This window comes from Rutidosis leptorrhynchoides, chromosome 5 (genome assembly GCF_046630445.1).
Source record: "Rutidosis leptorrhynchoides isolate AG116_Rl617_1_P2 chromosome 5, CSIRO_AGI_Rlap_v1, whole genome shotgun sequence".
Classification (NCBI taxonomy): domain Eukaryota; kingdom Viridiplantae; phylum Streptophyta; class Magnoliopsida; order Asterales; family Asteraceae; genus Rutidosis; species Rutidosis leptorrhynchoides.
In genome coordinates, this window is record NC_092337.1 from 144,864,483 (window position 1) to 144,884,617 (window position 20,135).

General features: G+C 33.5%; 1 non-coding gene across 1 annotated transcript; it reads left to right on the forward strand.

The window, feature by feature from the left end:
- The first annotated feature begins 3,590 nt into the window (after nucleotides 1–3,590).
- LOC139850921 (small nucleolar RNA R71) lies at nucleotides 3,591–3,697 on the forward strand. The gene has a single exon (XR_011760295.1). It is a non-coding gene; the product is annotated as a small nucleolar RNA R71 (small nucleolar RNA).
- The last annotated feature ends 16,438 nt before the right edge of the window (nucleotides 3,698–20,135 follow it).

Here is a 20,135-nt window from a genome sequence, read left to right on the forward strand (position 1 = left end):
AACTTAGTGGCGTTTTGGGCACGTGTGGGCCCCACTTTGTAAAACTCGCTCAAACCTTAGTTATGTGCTAGTTTTACATATATGAATGTATGGTTAAAAGCGTTTTGGCTAAAAATGTCGGGAACTAGTCAAACATTTTCGTTAAATAGACTTCCGGGGACAGCGGGCTGTCCAAGTGATTTGGCGCGCCGCGCGGCCATCTGGCGCGCCGCGCAGATGGCCTGCACCAGAAAATTTTTTTTTTGTTTGAAATTTCGTCGTGTTTGGTCGGTTACGGTTTGGGTTGTTACAGTTTTTAAAATAGGTATCTAAGAGCAGAATGGTCGGTATAGACCACCGTTTTAGCTAGAACGAGATATGAACGAAATTTGTCAAAAGCAAAGACAATAGCAAGGAGTTCTTTTTCAGTAGTTGTATAGTTCGTTTGTGCTCCTTGTAACATCTTACTAGCATAATATATAGGTTGAAATCGTTTTTCAATCCTTTGTCCTAAAACGGCTCCCATTGCAAAGTCACTTGCATCGCACATTAGTTCAAACGGTAGATTCCAATTTGGTGTTATTATGATCGGCGCATTAGTGAGTTTCTCTTTAAGAATATTAAAAGATTTGATACATTCATCTGAAAAGATGAATGGAGCATCCTTTTCTAGGAGTTTATTCATAGGAGTGGCAATTTTAGAAAAATCTTTTATGAAACGTCGGTAAAAACCGGCATGCCCTAGAAAACTCCTAACTCCTCTAACATTGGTGGGATGTGGAAGTTTAGCAATTACATCTACATTAGCTCTATCCACTTCAATTCCTTCCTTCGAAATTTTATGACCAAGAACGATGCCTTCTTTAACCATGAAATGGCATTTCTCCCAATTAAGTACTAGATTTGATTGTTCGCATCTAATAAGCATTCGTTCAAGATTAACTAGACATGATTCAAATGTATCACCGAAGACTGAAAAGTCATCCATGAAAACTTCCATGCATTCTTCTATCATGTCGTGAAAAATCGCCATCATGCACCTTTGAAAGGTTGCAGGGGCGTTGCAAAGTCCAAATGGCATGCGTTTGTAAGCAAAAGTACCATAAGGGCACGTGAATGTGGCTTTCTCTTGGTCCTCGGGTGCTATTGGAATTTGAAAATATCCTGAAAATCCATCTAGAAAACAATAGTAACTATTTCCGGCTAATCTTTCCAACATTTGATCAATGAAAGGTAAGGGAAAGTGATCTTTTCTGGTGGCGTCATTTAATTTTCTATAATCAATACACACACGCCATCATGTTACAGTCCTAGTAGGAATAAGCTCATTTTTTTCATTTGTAATGACAGTCATGCCACCCTTCTTAGGCACGCATTGAACTGGGCTTATCCATGGACTATCAGAAATTAGATATATCAAACCTGCATCTAGCAGTTTAATAATCTCTTTCTTAACTACATCTTGCATATTAGGATTTAGACTTCGTTGGCGTTGCACATACGTTTTATGACCTTCTTCCATAAGGATTTTATGTGTGCAATATGAAGGACTTATTCCTTTAATATCATGAATCTTCCATGCAATGGCTGGTTTATGAGCTTTCAACACAGAAATGAGTTGTGATTTCTCATTTTTAGTAAGAGAAGACGATATTATTACAGGTAATTCAGATTCACCATGTAAATAAGCGTATTCCAAATGGTTTGGAAGTGGCTTTAACTCTAATTTCGGAGGTTCTTCTATCGATGATTTGTATCGATATCTGTCTTCTTCTTTTAGCATTTGAATTTCTTCTGTTGTTGGTTCATATCCATTAGCTATAAGTGTAGCTAACATTTCAGATTCATTAATTTGTTCTGTTCCTTCTCCTAAAGAACATTCTCCTGTTCCTTGTAATTCTGGAAATTCTTCTAACAATTCTGCATGTGCACCTATAGTTTGAATATAATAACATGTATCATCTGCAGATTGTGGTTGTTGCATTGCTCTATCAACTGAAAAGGTAACACTCTCGTCCTTTATACTTAGGGTCAATTTCTTACCGAACACGTCTATCATTGCTTTAGCCGTGTTTAAGAATGGTCTTCCTAATATGAGAGGAACTTGAGAATCTTCTTCCATGTCCAGAACAACAAAATCTACTGGAAATACTAAAGTACCAACTTTAACTAGCATGTTCTCCATTATCCCTCTAAGATATTTTATTGATCGATCGGCTAGTTGTATGCTTATTCTTGTTGGTTTCAATTCTCCAAGATCTAGTTTAGCGTATAATGAATACGGCATTAGATTTATACTAGCACCTAAGTCTGCCAATGCTTCTATTGAACTAAGACTACCCAGAAAACATGGAATTGTGAAACTTCCTGGATAAGATAATTTTTCTGGTATCTTATTCAACAGCACTGCTGAACAATTAGCGTTCATAGTAACAGTCGAGAGTTCTTCCATTTTTTTTCTATTCGAGATTAGATCTTTCAAGAATTTAGCATATCTAGGCATTCCTGAAATTACATCAATGAAAGGAAGATTTAGATTTATCTGTTTAAACATATCCAAGAATTTGGATTGCTCGGCTTTAAGTTTCTCTTTCTTCATTTTACTCGGGTAAGGAAGTGGTGGTTGGTATGGTTTAACATAAGGTTTAGCCTTAACTGTGTTATCTTCATTAACCTTCTCAACTACCGGTTCTTTTTCCTTATCTTGATCAGGTTGTGGTTCTTGTGGAGTAGGAATAGCTTCATCAGAAGTTACAGGTATTTCAGGTGGTTTAAGTGTTGTACCACTTCTTGTGGTAATGGCTTTAGCTGTTTCATTCCGGGGGTTAGCATTTGTATCACTAGGTAGACTTCCCGGTTTTCTTTCACCTATTAACCTTGCTAGGTTACTTACTTCTTATTCCAGATTTTGAATAGAAGCTTGTTGATTTCTAAATGCTTGAGCATTTTGTTCATTGATTTGTTTTTGAGATGTGAAAAACTGCGTTTGAGTTTCAACTAGCTTCGTCATCATATCTTCTAAATTCGGATTTTTATCATCGGTTTGTTGTGGTGGTTTGTTTTGAAAATTAGGTCTTTGCTGGTTGTAAGTATTGTTAGATACTTGTTGATTGCTAGGACCTTGTTGGTTGTTGTATGGAATATTTCGGTTATAGTTCTGGTTTTGATTGTAAATCGGTCTTGGCGGTTGATAATTATTCTGATAATTATTTCCAGGCCTTTGGTTTATGTATGAAATATTCTCTCTTTGTTCTATTGTTAATTCAATACTGAGACAATCTTTTGTCAAATGTGGTCCTCCACACTGCTCACAACTAATTCGTATTGAGTGAATATCCTTAGTCATCTTTTCCATTCGTCTCTCGACAGCATCTATCTTTGCGGAAATGGAATCTAAGTCATGGCTAGAATCGGCTCTAGCTGCTTTAGATGATCTAACGATATCTTTTTCTTGGTGCCACTCATGTGAGTGGGAAGCAGTGTTATCAATAATTTTGTAAGCATCAGTTTCGGTTTTCTTCATAATAGAACCACCAGCTGCTATATCTATGTCTTTCCTTGTAGTGATGTCGCATCCTTGGTAGAATATTTGTACTATTTGACAGGTGTCTAAACCATGTTGCGGACATCCTCTCAATAACTTTCCAAATCTTGTCCACGCCTCATATAGAGTTTCATTAAGTTTCTGTGTAAACATAACAATTTCTGCTTGAAGTCTTACGGCTTTAGATGCCGGAAAGAATTGTTTAAGAAATTTTTCAACTAAAACATCCCATGTATCAATCACCCCTTTAGGTAACGATTCCAACCAATCTTTGGCTTCTCCCTTTAAACTCCAGGGAAATAACATGAGATATATCTGATCATCCTCCACTTCTCGGATTTTAAATAGTGTGCAGATCCTATTAAAGGTACGAAGATGTTCATTTGGATCTTCCTTCGGCGCACCACTAAATTGGCATTGATTAGTCACCATGTGTAGAATTTGTCCTTTGATTTCATAATCTGGCGCATTAATGTCTGGATGAGTAATTGCGTGACCTTGGCCAGTGCGTTTAGCTCTCATTCGGTCTTCCATACTTAGAGGTTCCAGATTCTCCATTTTGTTGAATCCGAATCACTAGAGGATTCTGATTTAATGGTTCGTTCCTCAACAATCTCTGTTTGAATGATTGGTGGTTCCGGAGGAAAATTTAATGGTTCAGGATCTATGAATCGTCCCTGAATATTCTCCGGATTCTCAATTGTGAGGTCGGGTTCAAAAAATGGATTATCGGAAATTTGAACTGGAGTACTTGGTCGGCTGGATGACGATTCTAAAGAAAAATCAATGGCGGTAATATTTGCTAAATGTCTTGATCTAGTTACAGGTGGTGAACGTACAAAAGGTGGTGAACGTCTTGCTCGGTGCATTCACTGAATATCCTATTAGTTTTTAAAAAGGAAAGAAAAATTATATAAGTTATCCAATCAATAGACTTTTATGATTTTCCCCACGTTTCGAATAGCCAAAAGATGCAGCAGAGGGGCAGGATTCATTTGGTCTTAATATAATTGAGGACTGTTTGGCTCTAATAACCCGGTCCACGTACAAATCCAACTATTACTACGAACCAGAAAATTTTGATGTCTATTAATTTAACTTCTTAAAATAAATTTTCGTAATTTGAAGAAATTTAGATAAGAAGTAGAATAAAAATCTATGTCCTAAAAACTAGAATAGCGAGAAATAAGAAAGAAAAAGAGCGCGTCGAAAAAGGTCGAAAAAGAAAAGAAAAATTGAAAAAGGCGTTGAAAAATAAGAAATAAAAAGAGTGACTTATAAAACTTTAAAACATTCGCCTAACCCAACCTTATTACTACCACTAACTTAAAATTATAATCGCAAATTGAGATTACTAATTGGAATGATAATTGATACATAGGTAAAAGGTGTCTAAAAATATTAAAGCTTACAAGAAAAACTATATCCCAAATGGCAATAACTTAAAAAGAAACTAAAACTTAAAAAGGCGTCACAAAATTCTAAAGCACCTAAATCTTTGTCTAAAGAAAAAGCACTTAAGGGATTTTACGGCAAAGCCTAAAAATCTAGAAGTAAAAATAACTATGGCAAAAACTATGAGTTAAAAATAAATACGAGCGAAAAATACAAAAATTACGCTAAAACTATTAAAAAGGTTGTATATAAAATAGCTTAAATTTTAGCAGGGAAATACTATTAATACGATACAATTTTACACAAGATATTTATTTATTTAGAGAATGGATATACTTAAACCTTGCTACAACACTTATAGGCAGTGTACCTAATCGTACAGTAGTGTAGTTTTTAGTAAGTCCGGTTCGTTCCACAGGGAAAATCTTTAAACAAAGCTTAACGCTATATTAGTTTACTTTTATAAAAATACAAATGTATATATAAGTAATATTATTATTATAAAGGGGGTTTTTACCGTTTAATGACCGGTTTGTCGATTTTAATTCTTCAGTCGCAGTTAAAACCAAATGTAAAATATTAAATAAAAGACTTAATTTAAAGCATAAAGTAAATAACGATAATGAAATTACGAATAATAAAAGTGCGATAAAATAAACTTGCGATAATTAAAAAGTACGATAATTAAAAGTGCAATTAAATACAATAACAATAAATAAAAGTGCTATAATTAGAAGTGCAATTAAATATGAAATAAAGGAAATTAAATATGAAATAAAAGAATTATGCTTATTTAAAGTTTCGTAATCATGATGTTTGACGTGTTGATTTTAGTTTTATGCCCATGGATTAATTGTCCTTTGTCCTGGATTATTTAATATGTCCGTCTGGTTTTTGTCCATAACAGTCCATCAGTCATAAATATAAAGTGCGAGTGTCCTCGTCAAATTATCCTTATACTCAAAGTTAAATATTCCAACTAATTGGGGACTTAAACTGTAACAAGATTTTAATACTTTGTTTAATAATTACACCAGGATGTCGACTGAGTGTAACCCAAGGTTTTAATATTTTGTTATCAATTATACCAAGTGTCCTTGTACATAATTTCACCCCTGTTTTAATTATTTTAGTGACTATTAATCCATTCCCGTGTCCGGTTAAATGAACGATTATTCGTACATATAAATACCCCGCCCATCGTGTCCGATTGAGTGTATATGGTAATTTATAGGGACGCCCAATTGTAAATTTTTATATTAACATTAACAAACTATCATTTAGTTAAACAAATATAAAGCCCATTAATAGCTCATAGTCTAATTTCCACAAGTGTCGTTCTTTTGTCCAAACCCCAATTATGGTACAAAGCCCAATTACCTAATTTTAGTAATTAGCCCAACATCATGATTACTTCGTTTTAAATAAGCATAATAATAACTTAGCTATGAGACATTAAATTAAAAAGGTTGAACATAACTTACAATGATTAAAAATAGCGTAGCATTACACGGACAGAATTTCGACTTACACACTTACAACATTCGCTAACATACTCTTATTATTAGAATTATAATTAAAATTAAAATTAAAATTAAAATATAAATATAAATATTTACGTAGTATTATGAGAGAAGAAGAAAAAGATGATGAAAAAATGCTCAGAATTCGGTTACTTTTATAGGGACTTTCAAAACTTGGGGCTCCGCGACTCGCGGCATTTTTGGCCTTCAAACTCCGCGAGTCGCAGTGATTGAAATTACAGCTCAGTCCAGTTTGGAGTCTTTCTTGCCGACGGTTTTTATTATTTATTATAATATATAAATAATTATAAGAATTATTTAAATATTATATTATATTTATGTGCATAGTTGACTTGTAATTTTTAGTCCGTTGCGTCGAGCGTTGAGAGTTTACTCTGGTCCCGGTTCCGGATTTTCGAACGTCCTTGCGTACAATTTAATATCTTCTACTTTGCGTTTTGAATCTTGTACTCTTGTAATTTCGAGACGTTTCTTATCAATAATTGGAACCTCTTTGATTGTCTTTTATACTTTTGAGCTTTTTGGTCGTTTGCGTCTTCAATTCTTCGAATCTGTCTTTTGTCATCACCTTTTTTTATTTAAACAAATATCACTTGTAAATAGAACAATTGCAACTAAAAGCTTGTCTTTCTTTAGGAATAATGCTATGAAATATATGTTTGTTTTTAGCATTATCAAATATTCCCACACTTGAGCGTTGCTTGTCCTCAAGCAATATCGTCTTGAAATACTAGAATCACTTCTTTATTCTTCACACTTTGTACATCAGTGATTTCTATACGGTGGTATAAACAATGGTAGTAACGAATTATTGACTATAAAAATTTAGATCCATTAAGGAAATTGGATCTTTGTGAAAACATTTGATCTTTTGAAAATTAAATCTAGTTTTTACCCTAGATAAGTTTTCCAGAATAACCCTTTACCGGTGTTTGCAAAATATTTTTGTGGGTTTAGTGGGTTTCAGATTTGAAAATTTTAGCTCAAAACTTGCGGTTTTGTGTCACCCACTTGCTAACCTTGTATTTGGGAAGCAACACGTCCAGTTTACTTGCTCCGTATATTACCTTTCAGTAAACTACCGTCCGGTTGTAAAGGAAAGCGTTGAACAAGCAACTGTTAAGGCAATGTCCCCTGACATGCTTTTAATTATGGTCTATAACGTGTCGGACGCAATTACTATCCTTTGTAGGAGCAATAGTAAAGCTCACCCTCATAATTTTTCGGTCTGGCACAAGGTCCTGTCTTTGACCACTATGCAACCACCGTTCTTACGGTTGACACCCGATTTGGTTCAGGTGACCTAATGAATTCCAGGTGAATTCTTAGGATTTTACGTTCAATGGTAATGAACGCATTGAAAATAGGGTTTTCAGAAAACAAATCGGTTTATAATTTGATCAAAATATTTTCTCGTTCAAGCTCGAGTTTAGATATCATTGAATTTCATGAGTTTGTAATTCTCAATCTTTAAGGTCAATCTCTAGGATTGAGTAATATCAGGCTTAAAAGCTGATTTTTAATCTTTAAGGAGATTATCCTTTCTGGGGATCTGATTCATTAGTCTTATCCAGCTAATTTGCATGGTGCCCCCCCATTTTACGAGATAAATCCTTCTCATGGTTAGGATAAATCTGACCACTTGGCGACCCTGTTTAATGCTGAGGTCTGTGGATTTCCTGCTGATTTTAGTGATGACTTTTCTAGATTTTTTTTTCAACCTACAGTTGGTCTGGACGACAACTTCATGACCTAAATCAAGAAGCGCGTTTCTTTTTTGGAAGACTTTACTTCCTTTTAATGATGGAATTGATTCATCGTGTAGATCCATCTTTTCTTTTCTTTCATCGGGTAAAACAGTTTAGTTTAGTCCAAAGCAAAAGTATTTTCAGTTATTTGTTACAGATATATGTGACATATGTTTAAGATAACTTGGTAAATTTTCCCACACTTGGCTTTTATTTTCCTTTTTATAGTCCTCTATTCCATTTTAAATGAATTTTAACATTTTAGTTTGTTTCTCAATTTATGTCCTTTTTGAGGTAAAAATAATTTCGGTGTTAAAACCAAGTTTTATCGTTCATAAATATGTATAAACATGATTTTGAGTTCATTTAATTGAAAATTTTGAAAAATTTTACTAGATTTGGGTAGTCAGTATATAAGACTAGGGCTGTTCTTTATTATCAGAGAGCACTAGATTCTAATACAACTACTGCTTTACTAGTATTTTTAATGGTAACCAAGTGTATAAAGTAAAAATTTTAAAATCCGAAAGAATTTAACCCCTTCTCACACTTAAGATCTTGCAATGCCCTCATTTGCAAGAAATCAGTAACAATTTAAATTATTGAGGGTGATTTGTGTGAAAATGATTAAATTTTACCAAAGTTTCCAAATATATTGGCGTTTTTTTGTTGAATGATAAATGGTGCACATCATTTGTTCATTCCGTCTTGTTGTTATTTCACATATATTTTGCATCTTGTCGTCAAAATTAGTTGCTTTTGCTGAACTTAATGCCAGTTTTTGAAAATGCGTTGTTTTATCCTGTTGTGTACATAAGATAAACTGCAAACATATATACATATTTTTGAAGTTTGGTATATTACCCCACATTCAAAAATTATTAAAATCTAAGAATAAAAGTTAGACAATTATAAAAACTATTACAATATTAACAAAAGTATTAAACGTATCAATCATTACAAATTACAAAATAAAAAAAAAATATAATAAGTAGACTAGGGATGATATTGATACCAATAGGGGTTCCAGGCATAATCATAGGTGCTATAGAATGCTTCGGCAGGGTTATACGTAGGATACGGTGGCTGCATCTCTATAGACCAGGGAGGGAAGATGGGTTTCGGTGTAGGAATATAGTTTCTACCTATATGTTAGCAATGAGCTATGATTTGGTTCTGATGAACTTGCCAATCTTCAAATGCTCTCTGTCTAGCATTTTCGTACTCCTGAGAAGCTATAAACCTTTGCATTTCTTGCATCTCATTCCCCCCTCCTACATTACCTTGCTGTTGGTTTCTCTCAACCTGTGGATGTCTACCATGGTATGGTACTGCGGCGTTATTTCGCCTCTTCAAAATTTTTGCACCATGGTATACATTTAAACCTATAGTATCGCGGGGTTCTGGTTCTTCCACTAATAATTCCCCCCGACTTATATCCACACCGAGATATTCAGCAATCAAAGTAATAAAAATACCACCTCCTATTATGCTATGCGGTCTCATCCCCCGAACCATAGCTGATAAATAATAACCCACACAATACGGTATACTTACAGCGCTTTGTGGGTCTCGAATACACATATGGTAAAACAAATCCTGTTCATTTACTTTTTCCTTGTTCTTACCCCTTTGTGTAATCGAATTAGCTAAAAACCTATGAATTACTCTTAATTCAGCTCTATCTATGTCCAAATAAGAGTAATTTCCCCCTTTGAAACGGTGATGGCTTGTCATTTGACTCCACACACCGTGTGTATCAAAATTTTCATCTATCTTTCTACCGTTTAGTATCAACCCTCTACAATCAGCAGATGCTAACTCCTCAGGCGTATATATACGTAAAGCCTGAGCCATGTCTAGTAAATACATGTGGCGCATCGAACCGCCTAACAAAAATCTAATAAAAGATCGATCGGTTAAACTAGCAACCCGATCATTCAACTCTATACTACATAACAATTCTTCACACCATACTTTATATACAGGTCTACGCATGGTGAATAGACGTACCCAGTCATTAAAAGTAGAATTACCATACCTCTGTACAAGTAATTCCCTAATTGGCCCGGCCAATTCTACAGCTTCTAAGGGTCCCCATTCTATGACCCTCGGTACCTCAACAACCTTAGAATGAAGAGTATGCAAACCCCTTTGATATTTTGGATAATCTATCCAAAGTCTGTCAAATCTCAGGTTCGGGTGCAACTCTTCCAAGTGCATATCAGAAAAGGTCATGACTGGATGAGGTATATCCTGCTTGTAGTAGTTATCCACCTCCTGTTGTTTCGCATTCTCAGCAGGAGCATTGCGAGCTTGGGATGAAGATTCACCCCTTTCAGTCTGCAAAACACATCAAACACAATTTTTGTGCATCTAAATATGCATTAGTGTCAGCAAAATCATCAATCAAAATAATTACAATGACATGATCAATTTATATCAAACTTAAGCTCATTTTCATATTTTCATCAAATCTACACTTTTTCAAATAAGCATATACGAAAATGTTCGCCAAGTTCATAAGCATTCAACTCAAATAACATGTCAAAATAATCATTACTAGCAATTAAACAAGTTTCAAATAGCATTATCTCTCAAAAATCAAGTTCATAAATTTTAGACTTGAAAAAGTCCACTTTAATTCTCAAAATCATGTTTAGGCTCAAAGTTTGTATCATTTAACTACCTAGACATGTTACACTACTTAATTTAGCAACAATTCATGACAAAAATTGGCCATAACCTGTTTATATCAAAAAGCCCCAAATTTGCTCAAGAACACAAACCCTAGATTACTCAAAATTTGAAGTTTAAGGCTTCTAATCATGTTAAACAGCATCAATCTAGGTTATACAAGCATAATACATAAACAATTTAAGCCTAATTACACTAAAAAGCATCAAAATCAAATTGGGGAAAAAATTGCTCAAGAACACTAATTTCGGATTAAATGGTGTTTAGGTGTAGAAATTTACCGTTTTTCTTGAGTAATTCCTAGATAGCATCCTTCTCAACATGATTTTAGTAAAAGATTTGGTGATTAACGATTAAAAATTGTGATTTTGGGGGTGTTTTTGGGTGTTTTTTCGGAGTATTTCGCAGTGTTTTCTGTTTTGGGGGTGTGGACTGATCAGTTTGTGCGTTTATATTTTTTTCTGTATTTTGGTCCTCCCGTGACTCGCGGTGTTTGTACCCTTCAAACTCCGCGAGTCGCGGAGTTTGGTTTTTTTATTTTTTTATATTTTTTTTTTATAATCTTTAACTTATAAAACAATTAAGTAATTAATTTTAAAATTTTGTTTCCCTTGTTATTTAGGACGAGGTCGTTTCGGATCGATGTCCTAGTCCGTCCTTCGACAAAATTTTAAAATTTGTCTTTTTGTAGCGATTGTTTTAAAAGCTAAGATTTTTGGGGTTTTTTAATGTTTTTGGCATACTTTAATTCAATAAGATTAAAAATAATGATAATAAAAGTTCTCGTCCCTCCCTCGGGTAAAGTAATTTCGGTTCAAAGACCTAGTCTTCAACTTACGACGAATTTTAAAAATCATATTTTTAACTTAATGAGATAAAGTAAATTTTTGTTTTTAAATTCACACAACTTAAATATGAAATTCAAAATTAATATTAAAAATTCACACCAAACTTAAAATTTAAAATGCATAAAATTAAAAATTCATATTTTAAAAATAAAAAATTCATACCAATCTTAATTTAAAAATTCATATTATAAATTCACACCAAACTTATATTAATTTTTCAAATATTTACAATTTTAAATATATTGTTTTTACAAAGTTTACAATATTAATTTAAGATTTATATATTAATTTTAAAAACATGGTAAAAAATAAAATTAAAAATCTTTTTGGCTTTTTATCCCACTTTAATCAATCAAATATTATCAAAAATATGCGCCCCTCTTTTCGGTAAAGTAATTTCGGTTCCAAAACCTAATTTAACTCATGACGAATTTTTGAAATATTTTGGGTTGATTGATTAAAGATATTTATACCTTAAGAATAAACGTTAAATTTCGCAGTGATGTAATAAATTTTTGAATGATATCAATAATTTCGGTCGCCAAACCTAATTTTATTCAATACCAATTTAATACTTTTTAGTGAACAAATTAGCGTTTATTATCAAAAGGTTAAAAATAAAAATAAAAAAAAATAAAAACTGTACAGACATACCTGTGAAATAGATTTCTTAGTTATATGATCTATCCCATTCATAAGATAGTCGGTTTAATTGGTTTTCCATAGCTACATAGGCGTAACCTCGAGCATTCAGTGTCTTTTCTTCTAAACATATGAACGGTCCGTCTCTACATAAAGTAACAAATTCGGTATTTGAATAGGTTTGATTATTTGAACATTTACCTCCATGTGACCATTTTCCGCATTTGTGACATCTTTCTAGGTGTCGTGCTCTTCTTTTCGCTGCGAATTTTGATTTTCCTTTACCAAATTGTAACTTATTATCTTCGCATCTGGATTCTTTTCTAACTCCGTCCATTCTTTCTCTGATTACTGATACGAGTTCACTCGGTAGTATGTCATTATTACGTTTAGTGATCAAAGCGTGTAGCATTAGACCATGGTTTAGTTCACAGGCAGTCTTCATTTTGTAAAAACCTAAAAAAATAAAAATTCAGAATGGGAGGAGAAGACTAGTTCTTTAGGGTCTGCTAGGAAAAGACCATTCGGGTTCCATTTTCGAGAACTACACGAAAACAGATAATCTAACTCTAACAGAAATACATATTATCCTTTAAAGACTTGTCAACTTCCATCGGACCATGTATGTAATGTTTAACTCTGTGACCATTAACTTTAAATTCAATCCCTTTTGAATTTATTAATTCTATCGTTCCGTATGGAAAAACTCTTTTGACTATGAATGGTCCAGACCATCTTGATTTCAATTTTCCAGGAAATAGCTTGAATCGTGAATTGAAAAGAAGAACTCTGTCTCCTTCTTTAAATTCTTTTGAACTTCTGATTCTTTTATCATGCCATTTCTTCGTTCCTTCTTTATAGAGTAACGAATTATCGTATGCTTCATATCTTAATTCTTCTAATTCATTTAGTTGACTTAATCGTAAACGTCCGGCTTCATGTAAATCAAGATTACATGTCTTCAAAGCCCAAAATGCATTGTGTTCAATTTCTACTGGAAGATGACATGCTTTTCCATAAACAAGTCTAAAAGGTGTAGTTCCAATTGGAGTTTTGTAGGCTGTTCTAAAAGCCCAGAGTGCATCCTCCAATTTAATGGACCATTCCTTTGGATTTGATCCTACGGTTTTCTCTAGAATACGTTTTAAAGCTCGGTTGGTATTTTCAACTTGTCCACTTGTTTGTGGATGATATGCGGTGGAGATTTTATGAGTTACTCCATATCTTTTAAGAACTTTCTCAAGTTGATTATTACAGAAATGAGTACCCCGATCACTTATTAAAGCTTTCGGTGTTCCAAACCTTGCAAAAAGACGTTTTAAAAAGTTGACTATAACTCGTGCATCGTTAGTTGTGAGAGCTTGTGCTTCCGCCTATTTAGATACATAATCAATGGCTACGAGTATATATAGATTATTATGAGATTTTGGAAATGGACCCATAAAGTCAATACCCCAAATTTCAAATACTTCACATACTTGGATGACATTTTGTGGCATTTCATCACGTTGACTTATTTTTCCGGCCCTTTGACAAGCATCACAGGATTTGCAAAGAAGGTGTGCATCTTTGTAAATTGTAGGCCAATAGAATCCAGCATCATAAACTTTTCTTGCTGTTAGTTGAGGCCCATAATGCCCTCCTGTTGGTCCTGTGTGACAATGGTTTAATATTTTACTAGCTTCATCTCCAAATACACATCGGCGTATTATTCCATCGGGACAACTTTTAAACAGATGTGGATCTTCCCAGAAATAGTGTTTTATATCACTGAAGAATTTCTTTCGTCTTTGGTACGATAATCCTTTTTCAAGGAATCCACATACTAAATAGTTTGCATAGTCTGCAAACCATGGAATTTCTTTATAATCTATCTTCAATAGATATTCATCAGGAAAGTTGTCTTGTATGGCCGATTCATTTAGAACTTCTAATTCGGGATTTTCAAGACGAGAAAGATGATCAGCGGCGAGATTTTCTGCTCCTCTTTTATCTCGAATTTCAATATCAAACTCTTGTAAGAGTAAGATCCAACGGATTAATCTTGGTTTAGCATCTTGTTTTGAAAATAGGTATCTAAGAGCAGAATGGTCGGTATAGACCACCGTTTTTGCTAGAACGAGATATGATCGAAATTTGTCAAAAGCAAAGACAATAGCAAGGAGTTCTTTTTCAGTAGTTGTATAGTTCGTTTGTGCTCCTTGTAACGTCTTACTAGCATAATATATAGGTTGAAATCGTTTTTCAATCCTTTGTCCTAAAACGGCTCCCATTGCAAAATCACTTGCATCGCACATTAGTTCAAATGGTAGATTCCAATTTGGTGTTATCATGATCGGTGCATTAGTGAGTTTTTCTTTAAGAATATTAAAAGATTTGATACACTCATCTGAAAAGATGAATGGAGCATCCTTTTCTAGGAGTTTATTCATAGGAGTGGCAATTTTAGAAAAATCTTTTATGAAACGTCGGTAAAAACCGACATGCCCTAGAAAACTCCTAACTCCTCTAACATTGGTGGGATGTGGAAGTTTAGCAATTACATCTACTTTAGCTCTATCCACTTCAATTCCTTCTTTTGAAATTTTATGACCAAGAACGATGCCTTCTTTAACCATGAAATGGCATTTCTCCCAATTAAGAACTAGATTTGATTGTTCGCATCTAATTAGCATTCGTTCCAGATTAACTAGACATGATTCAAATGTATCACCGAAGACTGAAAAGTCATCCATGAATACTTCCATGCATTTTTCTATCATGTCGTGAAAAATCGCCATCATACACCTTTGAAAGGTTGCTGGGGCGTTGCAAAGTCCAAATTGCATGCGTTTGTAAGAAAAAATACCATAAGGGCACGTGAATGTGGTTTTCTCTTGATCTTCGGGTGCTATTGGAATTTGAAAATATCCGGAAAATCCATCTAGAAAACAATAGTAACTATTTCCGGCTAATCTTTCCAACATTTGATCTATGAAAGGTAAGGGAAAGTGATCTTTTCTGGTGGCGTCATTTAATTTTCTATAATCAATACATACACGCCATCCTGTTACAGTCCTAGTAGGAATAAGCTCATTTTTCTCATTTGTAATGACAGTCATGCCACCTTTCTTAGGCACGCATTGAACTGGGCTTACCCATGGACTATCAGAGATTGGATAAATTAGACCTGCATCTAGCAGTTTAATAATCTCTTTCTTAACTACATCTTGCATATTAGGATTTAGTCTTCGTTGGCGTTGCACATACGTTTTATGACCTTCTTCCATAAGGATTTTATGTGTGCAATACGAAGGACTTATTCCTTTAATATCATGAATCTTCCATGCAATGGCTGGTTTATGAGCTTTCAACACAGAAATGAGTTGTGATTTCTCATTTTTAGTAAGAGAAGACGATATTATTACAGGTAATTCAAATTCACCATGTAAATAAGCGTATTCCAAATGGTTTGGAAGTGGCTTTAATTCTAATTTCGGAGGTTCTTCTATCGATGATTTATATCGATATCTGTCTTCTTCTTTTAGCATTTGAATTTCTTCTGTTGTTGGTTCATATCCTTTAGCTATAAGTGTAGCTAACATTTCAGCTTCATCAATTGGTTCATTACCTTCTCCTAAAGAACATTCTCCTGTTCCTTGTAATTCTGGAAATTCTTCTAATAATTCTGCATGTGCATCTATAGTTTGAATATAATAACATGTATCATCTGCAGATTGTGGTTGTTGCATTGCTCTATCAACTGAAAAGGTAACACTTTCATCCTCTATACTTAGGGTCAGTTTCTTACCGAACACGTCTATCATTGCTTTAGCCGTGTTTAAGAATGGTCTTCCTAATATGAGAGGAACTTGAGAATCTTCTTCCATGTCCAAAACAACAAAATCTACTGGAAATACTAAAGTACCAACTTTAACTAGCATGTTCTCCATTATCCCTCTAGGATATTTTATTGATCTATCGGCTAGTTGTATGCTTATTCTGGTTGGTTTCAATTCTCCAAGGTCTAGTTTAGCGTATAGTGAATACGGCATTAGATTTATACTAGCACCTAAGTCTGCCAATGCTTCTATTGAACTAAGACTACCCAGAAAACATGGAATTGTGAAACTTCCTGGATCAGATAGTTTTTCTGGTATCTTATTCAACAGCACTGCTGAACAATTAGCATTCATGGTAACAGCCGAGAGTTCTTCCATTTTCTTTCTATTTTAGATTAGATCTTTCAAGAATTTAGCATATCTAGGCATTCCTGAAATCACATCAATGAAAGGAAGATTTACATTTATCTGTTTAAACATATCCAAGAATTTGGATTGCTCGGCTTCAAGTTTCTCTTTCTTCATTTTACTCGGGTAAGGAAGTGGTGGTTGGTATGGTTTAACATAAGGTTTAGCCTTAACTGTGTTATCTTCATTAACCTTTTCAACTACCAGTTCTTTTTCCTTATCTTGATCAGGTTGTAGTTCTTGTGGAGTAGGAATAGCTTCATCAGAAATTACAGGTATTTCAGGTGGTTTAAGTGTTGTACCACTTCTTGTGGTAATGGCTTTAGCTGTTTCATTCCGGGGGTTAGCATTTGTATCACTAGGTAGACTTCCCGGTTTTCTTTCACCTATTAACCTTGCTAGGTTACTTACTTCTTGTTCCAGATTTTGAATAGAAGCTTGTTGATTTCTAAATGCTTGAGCATTTTGTTCATTAGTTTGTTTCTGAGATGTGAAAAACTGCGTTTGAGTTTCAACTAGCTTCGTCATCATATCTTCTAAATTCGGCTTTTTATCATCGGTTTGTTGTGGTGGTTTGTTTTGAAAATTAGGTCTTTGCTGATTGTAAGTATTATTGGATACTTGTTGATTGCTAGGACCTTGTTGATTGTTGTATGGAATATTTCTGTTATAATTCTGGTTTTGATTGTAAATCGGTCTTGGCGGTTGATAATTATTCTGATAATTATTTCCAGGCCTTAGGTTTATGTATGAAATATTCTCTCTTTGTTCCATTGTTAATTCAATACTGAGACAATCTTTTGTCAAATGTGGTCCTCCACACTGCTCACAACTAATTCGTATTGAGTGAATATCTTTAGTCATCTTTTCCATTCGTCTCTCGACAGCATCTATCTTTGCGGAAATGGAATCTAAGTCATGGCTAGAATCGACTCTAGCTGCTTTAGATGATCTAACGATATCTTTTTCTTGGTGCCACTCATGTGAGTGGGAAGCAGTGTTATCAATAATTTTGTAAACATCAGTTTCAGTTTTCTTCATAATAGAACCACCAGCTGCTATATCTATGTCTTTCCTTGTAGTGATGTCGCATCCTTGGTAGAATATTTGTACTATTTGATAGGTGTCTAAACCATGTTGCGGACATCCTCTTAACCACTTTCCATATCTTGTCCACGCCTCATATAGAGTTTCATTAGGTTTCTGTGTGAACGTAACAATTTCTGCTTGAAGTCTTACGGCTTTAGATGCCGGAAAGAATTGTTTAAGAAATTTGTCAACTAAAACGTCCCATGTATCGATCGCCCCTTCAGGTAATGATTCCAACCAATCTTTGGCTTCTCCCTTTAAAGTCCAGAGAAATAACATGAGATATATCTGTTCATCCTCCACTTCTCGAATTTTAAATAGTGTGCAGATCCTATTAAAGGTACGTAAATGTTCATTTGGATCTTCCTTCGGCGTACCACTAAATTGGCATTGATTAGTCACCATGTGTAGAATTTGTCCTTTGATTTCATAATCTGGCGCATTAATGTCTGGATGAGTAATTGCGTGACCTTGGCCAGTGCGTTTAGCTCTCATTCGGTCTTCCATACTTAAAGGTTCCAGATTCTCCATAATTGAATTTGTTGAATCGGAATCACTAGAGGATTCTGATTTAATGGTTCGTTCCTCAACAATCTCTGTTTGAATGATTGGTGGTTCCGGAGGAAAGTTTAGTGGTTCAGGATCTACGAACCGTTCCTGAATATTCTCCGAATTCTCAATTGTGAGGTCGGGTTCAAAAAATGGATTATTGGAAATTTGAACTGAAGTACTTGGTCGACTGGATGACGATTCTAAAGAAAAATCAACGGCAGTAATATTTGCTAAATGTCTTGATCTAGTTACAGGTGGTGAACGTACAAAAGGTGGTGAACGTCTTGCTCGGTGCATTCACTGAATATCCTATTAGTTTTTAAAAGGAAAGAAAAATTATAATAAGTTATCCAATCAATAGACTTTTCTGATTTTGCCCACGTTTCGAATAGCCAAAAGATGCAGCAGAGGGGCAGGATTCGTTTGGTCTCAATATAATTGAGGACTGTTTGGCTCCAATAACCCGGTCCACGTACAAATCCAACTATTACTACGAACCAAAAAATTTTGATGTCTATCAATTTAACCACTTAAAATAAATTTTCGTAATTTTAAGAAAATTTAGATAAGAAGTAGAATAAAAATCTATGTCCTAAAACTAGAATAGCGAGAAATAAGAAAGAAAAAGAGTTCGTCGAAAAAGGTCGAAAAAGAAAAATGGTTGAAAAATAAAAGGTGACGGAAAAATAAAAGAAACTTATAAAAATTAAAAATACTTGACTAACCTAACCTTATTACTACAACTAACTTAAAATTATAATCGCAAATTGAGATTACTAATTGGAATGATAATTGATACATAGTAAAAGGTATCTAAAAATATTAAAGCTTACAGGAAAAACTATATCCCAAATGGAAATAACTAAAACTTAAAAAGGCGTCGCAAAATTCTAAAGCACCTAAATCTTAGTCTAAATAAAAAGCACTTAAGGGATTTTACGGCAAAGCCTAAAAATCTAGAAGTAAATATAACTATGGCAAAAACTAAGTTTAAAACTAAATATGAGCTAAAAATACAAATATTATGCTAAAACAATTAAAAAGGGATAAAATATAAAAATATACAAAAAGTTGTAAAAAGTACAATTTTTATAAAAATATTATTTTTATATTATTTATTTATTAAAACTACTAATTTTATAAATTAATTAAACTACTAAATAATACAAATTAATTAAAACTTAAATTAAATACTAAATTAATTAAATATTTAACCCTAATTACAAATTAATTAATAATATTTAATAATACTTCGTAATAAATGCAGGATTAGGGCTTCTTGTTGGTGTCAGGTCCCCTCCGCGAGTTGCGGTATTCAAGGCACCAAACCCCGCGACTCGCGGGGTTCAGAAATTCAACTGACAGGTTTAAAATTCGACGCGTTTTTCTTTATTTTTTTTTTATTTTCTGTTTTCTGTTTTTATATTTTCTGTTTATATTAATTAGAATATTTATATAATTTAAATAAAACTTATCTTTAATAACTAAGATAAAAATAAAATACTTTATAACAATAAAAAAAAATAGATTTATATATATTTATATTTTTTTTTCGGTTTTTTATATTTATAAAATATATTTATAAAATAAATTAAATAAAACTTATATTTTTACAAACTAAAGAAACTTTATAAAACTTAAATATTTATCAAACTCCTAAAAGTATTTATATTTTTGTTTTTTTTTTATATTTTCGAATTTTTTAAAACGTATTTTTATAAAAACGAATTTTAATAAAAGCAAACTAAATTTTTTTTTTCTATTAGCGTTGCGCTTCCGGCGTTTAAGAAGTTCCCCGGCAGCGGCGCCAAAAATACTTGATGTTTTAGCAGAGTAGTATATAAAATAGCTTATATTTTTGCAGAAAA